At 36.3% G+C, this 12,771-nt stretch overlaps 1 long non-coding RNA gene across 1 annotated transcript; it reads left to right on the plus strand.

Moving 5' to 3' along the window:
• The first annotated feature begins 786 nt into the window (after positions 1–786).
• On the plus strand, positions 787–3,463 carry LOC128928208 (uncharacterized). The gene is made up of 2 exons (XR_013520220.1): positions 787–881; positions 1,878–3,463. It is a non-coding gene; the product is annotated as an uncharacterized LOC128928208 (long non-coding RNA).
• Positions 3,464–12,771: the final 9,308 nt, after the last annotated feature.

The raw sequence follows: 12,771 nt of genomic DNA on the forward strand, positions 1-12,771 counted from the left end.
TCCCACCTCAACCTCCCCAGTAGCTGGTAACACAGGTGCATGCCACCATGCCTAGCTAAATATTTTTTGGTACTTTTTGTAGAGATGGGGTTTCACCATGTTACCCAGGGTGGTTTCAAACTCCGGGGCTCAAGGGATCCGCCCACCTCAGCTTCCCAAAGTGCTGGGATTACAGGCATTAGCCACAGCACCTGCCTTGATATGATTTTGAATGAAATTTTTAAATTTCGTTTTGGATTTTCCATTGCTAGGAGGCAAAAATACAATTTTTGTATTTTGATTTCATATCCTGCAACTTTAATAAACTCACATTTTATACTATATATAATTGGATTCAATTAACTTATATTTTGTTTTGGAGTTTTCATCTATGTCTATGAAGGATATTTATTTATCTGTAGTTCTTTTTTTGTGTAAAGTTGTGAGGTATTGTTATCAGAGTTTGCTGCAGATATTTTATGTTTCCCATCTTTTTTTTTTCTTTTGGATTCTCACTCCATCACCCAGGCTGGAGTGCAGTGGCACAATCTCGGCTCGCTGCAACCTCTGCCCCCCGGTTCAAGCCATTCTCCTGCTTCAGCTTCCTGAATAGCTGGGACTACAGGCACAGCACCATGCCTGGCTAATTTTTTGTACTTTTAGTAGAGACGGGGTTTCACTATGTTGGTCAGGCTGGTCTTGAACTCCAGTCCTTGTGGTCTGCCCACTTCAGCCTTCCAAAGTGCTAGGATTACAGGTGTGAGCCATCGTACCTGGCCTACATTTTTCATCTCTTTATTGTTTTCAGATAACTTTCTGGGAGAGTTCTCCAAGTAATTTTAATTTCTACCTTACTATTTTGGTATGTGATGGTATGCAATCTGTGAGTCAACCTATATCTAGTAAGTTCATTTTAGTTACTATGTTTTTCATAACCATTGTCTCTAGCTTATTATTGCTTCATATTTCTAATATCCCTCTTTATCTCTCTGGAGCTATTTCTTTAACTCATTTTATCTTATTTATTTTTTTGAGATGGAGGCTCACTGGTTGCCCAGGCTGGAGAGGAATGGTGTGATCTTGGCTCACTGCAACCTCTGCCTCCCAGGTTCAAGCAATTCTCCTGCCTCAGCCTCCCATAGCTGGGATTACAGGCACCTACCACCATGCCCAGCTAATTTTGTGTTTTTAGTAGAGACGGAGTTTCACCATGTTAGCCATGGTGGTCTCAAACTCCTGACCTCAGGTGATCCACCCGCCTTGACCTCCTAGCATGCTGGGATTACAGGCATGAGCTACCATTCCCGACCTTTAACTGATTTAAAATTCTTTAGGTTTTTGTCTGTCCCTCCAGTATAAATTATCCAGTTAAAACAAATTCTTTTAGAGTTATACTCCTCAGTTGTTATATTTTCTCTGGTGATGTCCTATTCCTTTGTGAGTATTAGCAAGCATAGTTGTAATTCATATTTTGAAGGGAGGATCAAAAGCATAGGAATTGGATTGTACCTCTTCTGGTCATTATTTTGAGTGGGATGCCCAGAAGAAAGGATATTTGGGACACCCCTCAAATAATTTCACATATTCCTTACCATACAGTATTGCTAAATAAAAAGTTCAATCTAGTACTTCCAGTTTTTGAAAAGATAGCAAACCAACAAAGCTATTGTCTCTTGGAGTCTCCAAATCCATTCCTGAAGATGTCACATATGTGAGAGGGGGGTGATAAATTATGATTCTAACTGGGAAACTCTGAAAACCCTTAGGAGGTGAAAGGGAGTTGGGTCCATTTTGGTGAGAAAGGAAAGCCTGAAAGGACAAAGAGGGACACTAATGGAGGTAGGGGGTGGAATGAAAGGATAGAATCTCTGATTGTTCCCTTTTCTACCCTATATTAGCTTAGGTGGATCATAGCCTACCTTGACTCCAGATGGTTATAAAAACACAAAGCCAGCCCAGCAAGTGTCCAAGGAGGCAGAAGAACATCAGGAAAGCTGGTAACTGTGCATTCAGGCTGGTTTAGAACAGGTCTCTTCTTCCCTCCACCCAAAGTCTGGATGATTACCACAGAAGACTGCAGCTCTTGGAAATGGGATGGCAATGTGGGATTACTGGAAGTTAACCTGAGAGGCGTATGCTTTTCATAGGAGGGCCAACTGGGGCTAGTAGAGCTCAGATTGTACCACAAGCAGCTTTCTACCATGAGGCTCATCCACTCTTCTGGGCTTCCCGTGACACTACTCAGATTTTTCCAGGATGCCTAAATGTTTTATTATATTCACAACTTTGAGGCAATGCAGAAACTGCAGATGCTTATCCACAGACTGTTGCATCAGCATCATCTGGTGATGCTGGTCTCTGGGTCTCTCCCTAGAGGTATTTAACAAAATGGAGAGAGTTGTTGGGAAATTTATATTTTTAACAAGTGTCTCTGGGTGCTACTTTTGATGTATAGCCAACTTAGGGAACCATTAGATGAAGGCATTAAAACAGCACTTTGCAATATGGTAGCCATTAGTCACAGTGACTACTGAGCACTTGAAATGTGGTTATCTAAATTGAGATATGCTGTAAATGTAAAATATACTCTGGATTTCAAAGGTTTAGTATATTTAAAAAAAGAATGTAAATGATCTCAATAACACTTTTATACTGATTACATGTTGAAGTGATATTATTTTGGATATATTATGTATATTATTAACATTAATTTCACTTGTTTCATTTCATTTGTTTTCTCATTTCCAACTATCAAACAAAAAACTTGCTAATATCTACTAAATTAAAGTTTTCTACAAAGTTGTTTTTTCATTGTATGAAGACTTGAAAGAAAACTACATAGTATTTTTTGGAATGTATTGAATTCTGTGGGAAACATCTGGGAACAAAAATTATTTTAACTATGATTGTTTTATATAGTGTCTTAGAATTTGTATTATTGGTTAAAGGAGAACCTCTTTTATACACTGAAAATGTTCAAGTGAAAAAATTAAATGTAATAGCAATAAAGTTTATATGAAGTTTTTATTTACTAGTAGTTGAGCAAGATCTTTATCCCTTCATGAAGAACGTCCTTTTCATGAAACTGGGTTTCAACTGTTTCCTTCAAGAACTTTATAAAAAGTTTGCCGTGCGCTGTGGCTCATGCCTGTAATCCCAGCGCTTTGGGGAGCAGAGGTGTGTGGATCACTTGAGTTCAGGAGTTCGAGAACAGCCTAGCCAATGTAGTGAAAACTACACCAAAAATACAAAAATTAGCTGGGTGTGGTGGTAAGCGTCTGTAATCCCAGCTACTCAAGAGGCTGAGGCAGGTGAATCACTTGAACCTGGGAGGCAGAGGTTGCAGTGAGCCGAGATCACACCACTGCTGGGTGCTAGAGCAAAAGAGTATCTCAAAAGAAAAAAAAGAAGTGAAAAGTTTTCTTGCAATTCAACTGTAAATTTGTTCTGAACTAGATACCTAATAAAATGCAACTCTTTTTAATGGATTGTTACTGAGGTTATTTTTGTACTCGTGTGCAGTTCTAAAACTCTACTGCTCAGCACGGCCAAGGTGATAGCTCAGATTCCCCATCAGTTACTCATCTCTAAAGAGGTATCATTTGTCTAACTTGGCTTTAAACAATGCCAGGACTCTGAATCCAAAGCACATAGATTGCACAACTGTGTACCCAGGCTGAGGCGACAACAACTGCATCATACCTATCATAGCCAATTAATATATAGGTAATGAAGAAAACGTTACACCTAACAGGACATACACTGAAAGCTTAGCTTACACTTATTTTTGAAACTATGAAACCTGCCAGTCTTGTGTGAGAGAGCCAAACTCTTACATTTTGGTCAGGACATGATCTCTGCCAAAGTGCGTCCTGCCAAACACCATGTTCCTACTGCTCAGGTTGTTTCTGGGCCACTAGAAGCAATCCTCCTCTTTATTACAAAATCATTAAACAAGCACGCAAAAAAAACCCCTTTTTCCTTCCCACGAAAAGAACTACATTTGTGTTTCATTCATGGTGAAAAATGGGAAGATCTAGGTTTTGCAAAGCCTGAAGCTCAGTTTATGCTCTTCTATATGAAAAAGAACTAAAAATTTTATTTTTCCAAACTTTACAAACATAGTGATGTTTCCTTCTCATAACTGAAAAATACATACATGTTTAAAAACTATAACCTCATGTTGTTGGATTCATAACATATGGATGTACTATATATGACAACAATTGCACAAGGATGAAGGGATTAAGCAGAAGCATACTATTCCAAGTGTACAAGGTTCAAGCATACTTTTTTTTTCCGAAGTAATTCAGTATGAGCTCTAAATAGATTGTACTAAATTAGAATTATTGTAATCCCTACATTGACCACTAAAAAATGGAATAAACAGCAGAAATTATTCTCCCATCTTATAGATAAGGAAATTTCTGCTTCTAGTTATGATGGAACTGCTCATACGAGACTAAACCTGCTGCTAAGAACAACTATAAAATCTGAATAAATATAAAAAATAAATATTTGACAGCATCAATGATCACCCAAAGCAACCAGGGCTAGAAGATTAGTAATGAAGAAGGAAGTACACTGAGGTAAACTGGACCTTCTCCAGCACTTTTCACTGGGAAAAATTGCTGGACAGAAAAACTGTATCAGAGAGTTTTTGGAAGTTTTCAAGACTGGTGAGGTGGGGAAGTGGAGAAAAGGTGAAAATGAAACTTGGAGTTCAGGGGTAACAAGGGATAACAAGGTCTTTGTAACCATTCAAGGCATTCAGGTGAGAGACCTGAAGGGCTACCCCATAAAACCAGAAATAGAGCAACTCTCTGAAGGCCTAAAGGCCAGTCTTGAACTATGTAAATCACTGATTGGATCCAACTGCCTGCCAAAAGTAAATTAAATCCTTTTGGGAAGGATTTATTGTCACTCAGAGCTTCTGCAATGTTTTTGTATATATAATATCTTACACTTAACAAAAAATTATTAAATATGTCAGAAGACAAAAATCAAGTGACTGGAAACTAAAAGGAAAAAATAGACAATATAAGTAGACCTTTAGGACATGCAGATGTTGGAATAATCAAATGTGGACCTTAAGTAAATTGTGAACATTGTGTTCAATAAATGATAAATAGGATGGAAGATTTCCATAAAAGGTGACATGAAAACATTAGAATTGAAAAATTACAATTTCTGGCTGGGTGCGGTGGCTCACATCTGTAATCCCAGCACTTTGGCAGGCTGAGGCAGGTAGATCACCTGAGGTCAGGAGTTCAAGACCAGTCTGGCCAACATGGAAAAGCCCATCTCTACTAAAAAATACAAAAATTAGTTGGGCGGGTGGCACATGCCTATAATCCCAGCTACTCAGGAGGCTGAGGTGGAGAATTACTTGAACTTGGGAAGCAGAGGTCAAAGTGAGCCAAGATTGTGCCACTGCACTCCAGCCTGGCTGACAGAGCCAGATTCTGTCTCAAAAAAAAAAAAAAAAAAGAAAAGGAAAAGAAATATTACCATTTCTAATATTAAGAACTCAAAGGTCTTTGTAAATTCTGGATATCAGCCCTTTGTCAGATGGGTAAACTGCCAAAAAAAAAAAAAAAAGAACTCAAAGGTGAGTTTAACAGCACATTAGATATAGCAAAAATAGGGTCAGTGAACTGAAAGTTAAGTCAGTAAAAATAAAAAAGATAAACTAAAGCATAAAGATGAAAAGTATACAGAGGGCATAAGAGATATATGTGACAAAGTAAATATATTTCAAATATGTGTGTGTAAAGTCCTAGAAGCAAAGAATAATTGAATCAATAGTAGTAATATTGGAAGAAACTCTCAGCGAAAATTGTCCAAAGTTTACATGAGAAGATCAAGTCACAGATTTAAAAAGCACTTTGAATCCCAAGTAAATAATTACACAGAAATCCACCCGAAGTATATCATAGTAAGATGCTTAAAAACCAAGGACAAAAAAAAAAAAAAAAAAAAAAAAAATCCTAAAAGCAAAGAAAAAGACACAATCTTTTCAAATAAAAACAATAAATAAATAAAACTGGCCAGGAGCAGTGGCTCATGCCTGTAATCCCAGCACTTTGCAAGGCTGAGATAGGTGGATCACTGAGGTCTAGAGTTCAAGACCAGTATGGCCAACATGGTAAAACCTGTCTCTACTAAAAATAAAAAAATTAGCCAGGCGTGGTGGTGGATGCCTATAATTCCAGCTACTTGGGAGGCTGAGGCGGGAGAATTGCTTGAATCCAGTAGGTAGAGGTTGCAGTGAGCTGAGATCATGTCATTGCACTCCAGTCTGGATGACAGAATGAGACTGTCTCAAAAATAAAAATAAAATAAATAAATAAAACTTTAAGCTGATATTTAAACAGAAACGATGGAAGCTAGAAGACAGTGGAATAACATCTTTAAAAGAAAATAAATGACAATCTGCAATTCTATACACAGTAAAAAATGTCCCATAGACAAGGGAAATAATTTTCAGACAAAAAAATGATCATTTTTTACCAGCAGATTTACATTAAAAGAAATACTTAAGGAGGTTCTCTACCAGAAGGCAAATTATCCCAGCTGAAAGCATGGTAATGAAGGAAAGAAAAGCATACATTTTTGAGTAAGTCCTCAAAAGCACAGGTAACAAAGCACAAGTACACAGATAGGATTACATCAAGCCTAAAAGCTTCCATTCAGTAAAGAAAACAATCAACAAAAAGTGAGGAGACAACTTACAGAATGAGAGAAAATATTTGAAAATTATCCATCCAAGAAGGGACTAATAACCAGATTATATAGGGGATTCAAACAACCCAATGGCAGATAATAATACAATTAAAAAATACACAGATGGGATTTCATCAAGCCTAAAGGTTTCTGTGCAGCAAAGGAAACAGTCAACAGAAAGTGAAGAGACAACCCACAGAATGAGAGAACATACTTGAAAATTATCCGACTAACAAGGGACTAATAACTATAATATTTAAGGCACTTGAACAACTCAATAGAAAAAACTCAATAATCCTATTAAAATTAAGCAAAATATATGAATAGATATTTCTCTAAAGATATAACAAAAGGCCTGGAAAGTCTTTACAAAGTAAAAAGAAGAAAAAAAAATAAAGATATACAAAAGGCCAACAGGCATATGAAAAAATTCCCAACATCATTAATAATCAGGGAAATGCATAACAAAACTGCAATGAGACATCATCTTATCCCATTAAGAACGGTTATAAAAAAGAAATAAATGTTCGCAAGGAGACAAAGAGAAAGGGGAATGCTCATACATTGTTGGTGGGAATGTAAAGTAGGATAGCCATTATGGAAAACAATATAGAAGTTCCTCAAATAACTAAAAATAGTAGTTTCTAACACAAAGGAAAAATAAATGTTTGAGGTGATATTCTTATTACCCTAATTTGATCATTACACACTGTAAACATGTATCAAAATATTATATGTATCCCCCAAATATTACATGTATCCCCAAAATATGTACAACTGTTACATATCAATAAAATATTTTTTAAAACAATGAAAAAGAAAAGCATAGAAAATGATAAATAGGCAGAAAAAAACTAAATGAACAATCAGTTTAAAATACATAGGGTTTTAAATACATGTATAATAAAAATACATGAGACTAATACCACAAAGTGTCAAGAAGAGATAAATGGAATTAAAGTGTGGTAATATTCTTGTATTGTCTGAAAAGTGAAAAAGTACTAACTTTTTTTTTTGAGACAGAGTCTCACTCTGTCACCTGGGCTGGAGTGCAGTGTCATAATCTCAGCTTGTATTGTCTGAAGAGTCTCACTCCATCACCTCGTCTAGAATGCAGTGGTACAATCTCGGCTCACTGCAACCTCCACCTCCTGAGGTGATATTCAAGCAATTCACCTGCCTCAGCTCCCAAGTAGCTGGGATTACAGGCATGTACCACTACACCTGGCTAATTTTTTTTTTTTTTTTTGTATTTTTAGTAGAGACAGGGTTTCACCACGTTGGCCAGGCTAGTTTTGAACTCCAAACCTCAAATGATCCACCTGCCTCAGCCTCCCAAAGTGCTGGGATTACAGGCATGAACCATCGCACCCAGCTGAAAAGTACTAATTTATATAGCTTCTACAAAGTCAAGGATATGAAGGTAGCCACTGTTGTCTCTAGGGTAGCCACTAAAAGAATAACAATAACGTATGCCTAGTAGCTAAGAGAGGAAACACAGAATAAAAATATTTTACCAATAAAAAGGAGAGCAAGAAAGGGGGAAAAAGGAAACAAATTAGAGATGAGATAAATACAAAATAATAGTTACAGGTTTAAATGCAAATGTAACAGTAATTACATTAAATGTAAACACAGCAAATACTCTAATTAAGTCTAAAGTTGCCAACGTGGATTAAAAATAAAGATACAACAACATGCTGCTTATAAGAAACAGAATAAAGAAAAGAATGCAGAAAGGTTAAAAATGAAAGGATGGACAAAGATGTGCCATGCAGAAACTAACCAAAAGAAAGCTGGCATAAATATACCAACAATAGAAAAAGTAGACATTAAGGGAATAAGCAGTCCTATAGATAAAAGGGATATTTCATAATGATAGAGTAATCATTCTAACAGGATGACATACCAGTGGTGGGCTAAAGTCAACTTGGATTAGCTTGTTAAACCCAATGTGTTATCTCTTCCTATCTCCATGTTCAGTAATATCAGATATGTAGCTTGAAATCAGCCATAGTACAAGTATTTACACCATGGAAATGGGCAAATACTAACAAATTAGGGATTGTCTCTTTCTTCCCTCTTAGTAAGCTGGGTGTTAAACATTGGCCAGAACACTACAGGATATATCAACTGTGAATTTGAATGCAACTAGTTACATGTATAAGGAAGAAAAATAAGAAACGAAAGGAGAAACAGGCAAACCCACAGTCACAGTTGGAGATTTTAATACACTTCTCTCATTTAATTGATAGGACAAGCAGACCAGAAAACTTGCCAATATAGACAAAAAAACCCCAAAACACACACAAAAAACTCTATATACCTACCTATCATCTCTCTCTATCTATTCCAATAAGATAATAATAGAGATTTAGTGATTTATCCAAGTAGTGCAAACCAGTAAGTGGGAGAGTTGAAACTTAATTCATGTTTTCTGCCTCTAAGTTGTTTTGCTATGGTTTCATATTACAGAAAACATCCATGATATTTAATTTGTAATAACCACTGTAATTTCTATATTAATACATTAAAATGGGGAGAAAAGCAAACCATCTTTCTTAATTATATATATCCTCCATTGCATTTCATTTTTAGAAAGTCTTCATATTTAATAATTTCTATAATATATAAAAATCTATATTTATAAAACAAATTATGGGGATAGCATGGCTTTAAAACAGATGAATAATTTTATTAAGGGGTTCAGCACAAACTTCTTTGGTAATAATGATCGTAGAACTATTAAATCTTTAACGATGATGATGATGACGGCAATAAATAGCAGCCACTAATGTTTATCGTGATTACTTTGTGACAGACACTGTTTTAAGCATTTCTCCATTTTTGAATCCACTCAACAACAAAATGAGATAAGTATTTGTATTATACTTATTTTACAGTGAAGAAACTGGGACAGTGAATCGACAATGATATACCCCAAATCACACAGTGAATCAATCCTCAGAGCACACTTAACTACTATACTGCCTATGATTACGTTGATTGAAATTTCCTTAAAATTTGATATTTCAGGAACACACTTAAAACATAAAGCAAGGCATTTCTTCCTCTACATGTTTCTTAAATGATGTCTAGAAAAATCATTTAAGTCCAAACTAAGTTATTATTTTTTTGGGAACAGGATGTATAGCATGTAGACTGAAACTAGATGATGGGATATGGTTTCTTTAATTTACACTCAAATTTTGTGTTCCTTTTAAAAAACATTTTTATCTTTTTCAAATGAAAAAACAGACATGTTTGCCAAAGCCCTATTTTAAAAAATTGCAGTCAAATATGTATAACATAAAATTGACTGTTTTAATTATTTTAAAGTGTATTATTCAGTAGAAGTAAGTACATTAACATTATTATGCAACCATCATCACTATCTATCTCCAAAATATTGTCATTCCAAACAGAAACTCTGTACTCATTAAAAAATGGATAGTTTGCCAGGCATGGTGGCTCATGTCTGTAATCCCAGTACTTTGGGAGGCCCAAGCGGATGGATCACTTGAGGTCAGGAGTTCAAGACCAGCCTGGCCAACATGGTGTAACCCCATCTCTACTAAAAATAAAAAAATTAGCCGGCATCACAGTGCACACCTGTAGTCCCAACTGAGGCAGAAGAATCGCTTGAACCCCGGAGGCAGAGGTTGCAGTGAGCTGGGATCTTGTCTGTCTGGGTGACAGAGCGAGACTCTGTCTCAAAAAAAAAAAAAAAAAAAAAAAAATAAGGGATAATTCCCACCTCATTCCCACCTCCTCTGGCCTCTGGTAACCTCTATTACACTTTCTGTTTGTATGAATTTGTCTATTCTTGGTACCTCATATAAGTGGAATCATACACTATTTGTCCTTTTGTGTCTGGTTTATTTCACTTAGCATAATAGTTTCAAGGTTCATCCATGTTGTAACATAAAACAGAATTTCATTCCTTTTGAAGGCTGAATAACATTCTATTGTGTATGTATATACCACATTTTGTTTACCTATTCATTTTTTATTAACATTTGGGTTGTTCATTGCTTTTGGCTATTGTAATAATGCTTCCCACAAACATTGATATACAAATATTTATTTGAATCCCTGCTTTCAATTCTTTTGGGTATATACCTAGTTGTAGGAGAAGTGCTGGATGATATGGTAATTCTACATTTAGCTTTATATGTATATAAACTATATATATACATACACATAGATATATACATATACATAAATACACACACACACCCCTTTTTAAAGTAACCACCAAACTATTTTGTGCAACGGTTGTACCATTTTACATTCTCACAAGTTATGCACAAGGCTTTCAATTTCCACATCTTTGAGAACACTTGTTATTTTCCTTTTAGTTTTAAAATAGCCATCCTAATGGGTGTCAAGTTCTGGGGTGTTTTCCAACACTAACAACCAATTCTCAGATTCTTCAGACACCAGTTTGGATGCCCAACAATTTAAGCCAATTCTGACACTGCCTGAAATTAGCATCAGGTTCCACAGATTAATGGGTTCAATCCCCACTTCAGATGCCAATTGCAAGTCCCAGGCCATCTGTAATTCTAACCAACCAACTTCAAATTGTAGGTTTCCATGATGTCCCTCCTCATGTTCAATAGTTTGCTAGAATGGCTTACAGAACTCAGGGAAACACTTTACTTATGTTTACTAGTTTATTTTAACTTAGGAACAGTGCACTGGAAGAGATGCACAGGGCAAAGTATGGGGAGTATAGAGCAGAGCTTCCTTTCCCTACTGGGCATATCACCTTCCCAGCAAGTTAATGAATTCACCAAACCGAAAGCTTTCTAAATATCACTGTTGAACAGTTTTTACAGCACTCCATCTCCAGGGCCTGCCCTCCCCTCTTCCCTGGGGTCGGTAGGTGGGACTGAAAGTCTCAACTCCCTCTAAGTACTTGGTCTTTCTGGGGACCAGCTCCATCGTGAGGCTCCTAAGGGGCCCCACTCTAAAAAACCTTATTAACATAAACTCAGGTGGGATTGAAAAGGGCTCATTGTAAATAAGAGAAGACACTAGTCTCACTTAGAAAATTCCAGGAGTCTCAGGACCCCTGTGCCAGGAAACAGATAAAGACCAACATATTTTTGCCTTATACCACAGAATTTGTACCTCCTGGTGGTTTGTTTTGATTTGCATTTCCCCAATGACTATTGATTTGGGGCATCTTCTGTTTTATTTCTTCTTCTTTTTTTTTTTTTTTGAGACAGTGTCTCACTCTGTCACCCAGGCTAGAATGCAGTGGCGTGATCATGGCTCATCACGATTTCAACTTCCTAGGCTCAAGTGATCCTCCTACCTCAGTTTCCTAAATAGTTAGGACTACACGTGTATGCTACCATACCTAGCTAATTTTTAGAAATTTTTTTTGTAGAGATCGTGTCTCGCTATGTTTCCCAGGTTGGTCTTGAACTCCTGGACTCAAGCAATCCTCCCACCTCAGCCTCCCAAAATGTTGGGATTACAGGCATGAACCACTGTGCACAACCAGCATCTTTTTATTCATTAGCCATTTCTATACCTTTGGAGAAATGTTTATTTAAGTCCTTTGCCCATTCTTTAAATTGGGCTGCTAGTTCTTCTGTTGTTGAGTCACCGGAGTTCTTTATATATTCTAGATATTAATCCCTTATCAGATATATGATTTGCAAATATTTTATCATATTCCTTGGGCTCCTTCATTTTCTTGATAGTGTTCTTTGATGCACAGATAATTTTTAATATTGAGAGAGGGCAATTTATCTGTTTTTTTCTCTTGCTATGTTTTGGTGTCATTCCAAGAAATTATTGCCAAATCCAATGTCATGAAGGATTTTCTCCTCTGTGTTCTTCTAAGAGTTTTATAGTTTTAGCTCTTTTGTTTAGATATTTGCTCCCATTTTGAATCACTTTTTGTATGTAATATAAGGTAAGGGTTCAATGTAATTCTTTGCATGTGGTTATCCAGTTTTCCCAGAACCATTTGTTGAAATAACTGTCCTTTCTCCATTGAATGGTATTGGCACTCTTGTTGAAAATCATTTGCTCGTATGTATGAAA

Source organism: Callithrix jacchus, chromosome 7 (assembly GCF_049354715.1).
Source record: "Callithrix jacchus isolate 240 chromosome 7, calJac240_pri, whole genome shotgun sequence".
Taxonomy (NCBI): domain Eukaryota; kingdom Metazoa; phylum Chordata; class Mammalia; order Primates; family Cebidae; genus Callithrix; species Callithrix jacchus.